Source organism: Eucalyptus grandis, chromosome 7 (genome assembly GCF_016545825.1).
Source record: "Eucalyptus grandis isolate ANBG69807.140 chromosome 7, ASM1654582v1, whole genome shotgun sequence".
NCBI lineage: Eukaryota > Viridiplantae > Streptophyta > Magnoliopsida > Myrtales > Myrtaceae > Eucalyptus > Eucalyptus grandis.
This window is the reverse complement of record NC_052618.1, coordinates 39,223,829-39,229,828: the sequence shown is the minus strand read 5'-3', so window position 1 is coordinate 39,229,828 and position 6,000 is coordinate 39,223,829.

Sequence of the window (6,000 nt, the reverse complement as noted above, 5' to 3'; positions counted from 1 at the left end):
ATCAATTATCTCTAATGATATTTTACTATGTCTGACATGCGTTGAGATATTTTATTGTCACAACTATTGAAATTTGCTAAATATAAATATTCATTTAATCGTAATCTGAAATCTTGCTATGAACACATAGGAGGTGACTTCATTTTTTTTTTTTTTCTTTTGGTAGAGATACGTTTGGATCCGGAAACCTATTGTCATCGGCCAAAGATAAAATTCCATCTCGCTCCCCCATCACACGGTCCTCCTATCAACTTCATGAAAGCTGAATGGATAAGCGGCATGGAAGTTGAGTTGGCGCCCTGAAAGTTGAAGACAAAATTTGCATTCGATGGTGTCCCCTATGGCGCCCCTCCGCAGGCGCCCTGAAAATCCAGGGCAGGTTTCCGATGCCCTGTAAAAGCAGGGCGTGTTCTCAATCGCCATTGACGTGCCAAGAAGAAACCAAGTCTACTTTTAATGAAACGCACGCAAGCCCCTCTCTTTCTTTTCAAATCCATAAATGGTTTCTCTTTGCCTTTCAAGCGCGCCTGCGGGAGTTTTGCAAATAGAGCCATGGCGTCACCAACTGTTGGAAATTATATCCAGAGAAAACGCACTGTTTGTTTAAATCAGAACAAGAAAGTAGAGAAGACGATAACAACTTTACAATATTATTCCTTTTATGTAAACTTACAAATCTTGAGAAGAATAAAATAAGATAGCACTGAAAAATAACATAAAATTGAAGGTGAGGTACGGATAACCGAATCTCCTTAAGGTTATTAGTTCCTGCCAATGGTGCTTCGCAGATTCACGAACTATGCCTCCCAAGATACAACACCTCAAACCTGTTTGGATTAGCACTATGCAAACAGGACTCGAGTCTAACCGCTCAATTGAATCCAGCACACAGAAAGAACAAAAGAGTTGAAACATATATCAAAGCTCTTTTGGAATCGAGTTAGAAAACCAAAACCAAAAAAACCCTTTATGAAGCTCTATGCTCGTATTTATTTATAGAGCTTTTTAGTTCATGTACTAAAGAGATACGTGAATTAAATAGACGCGTGTATCCACGAGATTCATGAATAAAAAGAGATACTTGAATCCAAAGAGAGATTCATGTATTCAAAGATACGTGAATTCAAGAGATTCATGAACTCAATAAATACATGAACTAAATGATACAAAAATCTAGGAAATTCATGAATTCAATAGATACGTGAACATAAAGTATAGGAAATTCATGATCCAAAAAGAGATACGTGAACAAAAAAAAAAACGTATCTTAATTTATTGGCTTCCGTTGATCCATTAACCATAATTATAACCATAATTACAAACAATCCCCCACATTAATGGATCAACAAAACATTTTTGACTCGAAGGAATCTGAGCATGCCTCGTTGAAATAAACCGCATCAAGATAGGTAGCTTTCACTTTGAACCTTCTTTAGTGAAAGCTTATCGGACTTACTTAACTAGTCGATGGACTAAGCCTTGAATCGCCAGTTGTTTGTGTAAGCCTAGACAATAAACCTCACACGGAGTATTTCCAATTTAAGATTGGTTCTCGATTGTGTTCGTTCTTTCGGCCTTGAACCTCTCGGGATTCGTGCGTGCTTTAGAAAATCTAACCTTTAAAGATTTTCATAGAGTCGGCTAGCTCCACGCATATAGGTGCATTCCTATTAAAGATATCCTACCATATCTTACTTAGATGTTATATTCCAAGTTATAGGAATCATTAAACGCATAGCGTACTTTTAATAACACTGTAGGAAAGCACCGTTGCATCATAGAAATAGGAGACTGTAACAGTGCTTACACTAGAGTTTCAAAATTTGCGTTGTCCTATTGAACCTAGTCCATGGGATCTCCAATTGCATAGGTTAGGTTTCCACACTCGAATCTCTTTATTGTTAAGGCTCTTAAACCCATTCCCGATGCGCAGTTTATATGCTCTTTTGACAAACCTTTGTTAGCGGATCCACAATATTTTCCTTTGACTTTACAAAGTCTAAAGAAATGATTCCATTTTAGAGTAACTGCCTTACGGTGTTATGTCTACTACGAATATGTCTAGACTTACCGTTATAAATCACATTATGCACCCCCAGACTTTTAGAAAATTGTAGGATGGTAACTTTTCATTCCATAATTCGTATGGAGTTTTACCTAGCCTTTGTGGGGTATTTTATTAAGAATAAAATTTGCAGTTAAAACTGCCCCCCCCCACAAGCCCGAGGTAAACCCGAACTCAAAAGCATGGTGTTAGCCATCTCCTTTAGTGTCCTGTTCAATAGTTTAGCAACTCCATTTTGTTGTGGAGTATAAGGTGCAAATCGTTTGAGAATTATTCCCAAACTAGCACAAAAAACTTTGAAATTGATTGAACTGTATTCTCCTCCTCTATCAGCCTACACTTTGATTCGTTTATCAAGTTGGTTTTCAACTTCGTTTTATACTTGACAAACATGCTCATAGTCTCATCTTTGCTAGTTAGTAAATTAACATAGCAAAATTTAGTACAATCATCAACAAATGTGATGAAGTACTTTTTCCACCTCTACTTTCTACAAATTTTAAATCACATAGATCACTATGGATTAATTGTAGAGGTTCACTTGTTCTTTCAATAGATTTGAAAGGTTTCTTGGCAAACTTGGCCTCAACACAAGTCTCACACTTGTAACGGGCATCCAACTCAAATCTTGGAATTAACCCCAAGTTTGCTATTCTCTTCATTGTACCATAGTTTACATGTCCTAATCTACATGCCATAGATAAGGAGACACAACAATGTAAACTGAAGACTTTTCTTTATTAATAGTCTTTGGGTACACATACTTTGAGTTTATATCAATGACAGCCACATTGGCCTTAAACAAGTCATTATATAAGTACCCTTTCCCCCACATACATCCCTCCTTTTGAAAGTACAAACTTGTCGATTCAAATACAACTTTGAAACCCTTATTTACAAGTATAGGGCCATAAATTAGATTTTTCTGAATATTTGTACATGCAACACATTCAGCAGGGCGACACCCTTGCCGATGTAAACTTTAGGATCACCTTTCCTCTTCCGACGATCTTTGCTGATGCGAGTTAGCCATATAAAGCTTCTCATCTTCTTCAGCCTTCTCATAAGGTGAGAACATGTGTTTATCTGCACAGATGTGATTTGTGGCACCCGTGTCTAGCCACCAGCCATTAGTGTTCGACACGGAGATACTTCGCACATTACCACAAAGACAGTCTTTCAATATTGTCATGCTCACAAATTCAGTTGCTAGGTTGCACCTTCGTTCTTGCCTTTTTTCGGGCGCTTCTTGCAATCCTTAGCACGATGGCCAGGCTTGTTGCATATAAACACGTCCCTTGGGATTTCGGAACTCTTTTCGCTTGCCTTTTCCTTAAAAAAGACATCTTCCTTTTTCTATCTTGCTTGGATTTGGAAGATTCCACAACGTTGGCCTTTGGCTCAGAAGAAGGATTCGCACTCCTTCTATTGTCCTCCCCGATTCTCGAGGCGCAAAATGAGATCTTCAAGGCTTATCTCCTTCCGTTTGTGCTTCAAATAATTTTTGAAGTCCGACCAGCCCGAAGGTAGTTTCTCAATCATGGCTGCCACTTGGAATGATTTGGAATAATTCACTAAGTATCATTCCCTCAGCCGAGAGGTCACTTAATTAATTGCAATTCTTGAACCTGACTCATGACAAATTTAGAATCCATCATCTTGTAAAGTCCAAGAATTTGGCAACCACAAATTTCTTGGTGCCAGCATCCTTAGTTTTGTATTTTTTCTCTAAGGACTCCCATAACTATTTAGCATATTCAATATTACAATAAACATTATAAAGAGAATTCATTAAACAGTTAAGGATATAATTTCGGGAATAAGAAGTCCCCATGCTTCCAAGCCTCCAACGCACCGAGCGTCGTGACATCTTGCTCATTTGGACTAATTATCGGGCACACCTCCGATAAATATTTCGTCAGATTGAGCATGGTCAAATAGAAGTACATCTTCTGCTGCCACTGTTTAAAGCCCACTCGGTAAATTTCTCCTGTTTCTCATTAGTTGTAACTAGAGGTGTTGCCATCACGGTAGGTAAGGTTCATTGAACCATCCTCCGGAAAGAGCCAAAAGCCATTTGGCCTACACCGTTCAAAAAACAGTCCTAGGTATACCAGTCATATGACTTGTACCCGCACCACCAAATTGGTGTTGGCCCAGGGCCCGTAGCATTGGCTGCTATAAATTCAGACCCCGAGGGTTGAACATCTTCCATAGCATCGGTCGAATTGACCATAGGAACGCCCCAAACATTCGGGACATTGAAGGGCACTTGGTTGTTTCCAGCCATCTCAATAATCTGACAAGAACAACAAACAAAGGAGTGAATAATCGCCTTAAGATTGTTGGAAATTATATCCAGAGAAAGCACATTGTTTGTTTAAATCAGAACAAGAAAGTAGAGAAGACGATAATAACTTTATAATATTCTTCATTTTATGTAAACTTACAAATCTTGGAGAAGAATAAAATAAGATAGCACTGAAAAATAACATAAAAATTGGAGGTGAGGTACGGATAATTGAATCTCCTTAAGGCGATTAGTTCCTCGCCAATGATGTTTCGTAGATTCACGAACTATGCCTCCCAAGATACAATACCTCAAACCTGTTTGGATTAGCACTATGCAAACAGACTCGGTCGAACCGTTCAATTGAACCAGCACACCCAGAAAGAACAAAAGAGTTGAAACGTATATCAAAGCTCTTTTTGGAATCGAGTTAGAAAACCAAGAACCAAAAAACCCTTTATGAAGCTCTATGCTCGTATCTATTTATAGAGCTTTTAGTTCATGTACTAAAGAGATACATGAATTAAATAGACGCGTGTATCCACGAGATTCATGAATAAAGAGATACGTGAATCCAAGAGATTCATGTATCCAAAGATACGTGAATTCAAGAGATTCATGAACTCAATAAATACATGAACTAAACAATACATGAATCTAGGAAATTTATGAATTCAATAGATACGTGAACATAAAAGTATAGGAAATTCATGAATCCAAAAAGAGATACGTGAACAAAAAAAAACGTATCTTAATTTATTGGCTTCCGTTGATCCATTAACCATAATTATAACCATAATTACAACACCAACAAGGCCATAAATGGTTCCCTTCTCCTTTTAGGCGCCCCTGCAGGAGGACTACAAATAGAGCAGGAGCTTTCTGAGCACGGTAAGCGCACGAATAGGTTTTCGCTCGGCCTCTGAGGGAAAATCACGCCGCCATTTTCCTCTTTTCAAACAAAGACAAACCATGGCCAATCCCCTCCCGCTGCTCTCGCAAGGCCTGTTCAAGTCTCCGAAAGGAGGAGGCTTCGCACAGCCGCGGGCTTGTAATTGCGAATGGAACTCCTTCCAGTAGCTCCACTAAAGCTTCGGACGATATCGATCGAAGCTTTATGGAGCTACTAGGAGAAGTTCCATTACTTTATCTGCTTCAAAGGGTGACAGGTCATGGCCCCGTCCCGGATCGCAATGTGATAAACCCCGTATAACAATGAGAGAGACCCTCGAGGCTGGCGGCTACGAGTGGCGGGAAGGGTGTAGTGGTTCTCTCTTTTGTATTTTTTGCCTTCTTTTTACTTCTCTTCTTCATTAATGTTAATCTTTTTGCAGGAACCGCTAAGCCTTCCTCCAAATGGGAGAAGCCTAGAAGGCACGGGAGAAAAGAGAAGTGCTAGTTCATCCGTGTTAACATGGAGAGAGAGAGAGAGAGAGAGTAAAAAGCATCATAATTGGTGTTTTCTTGTTCATGTTTGGCGTTCCTCTTCCCTGAATCGAATGATGGGTTTGAAAGTTTGTAATGAGATCGCCCAATGTTGACACTCAAGAGTAGTCTTCTCTCCGAGAGCTTCTCAAACTGTCTGAGCTAACGCAATCTCTAGATAGAAATACTTTGTGCTGAATCAAGTTCTGTGAACCCAGAA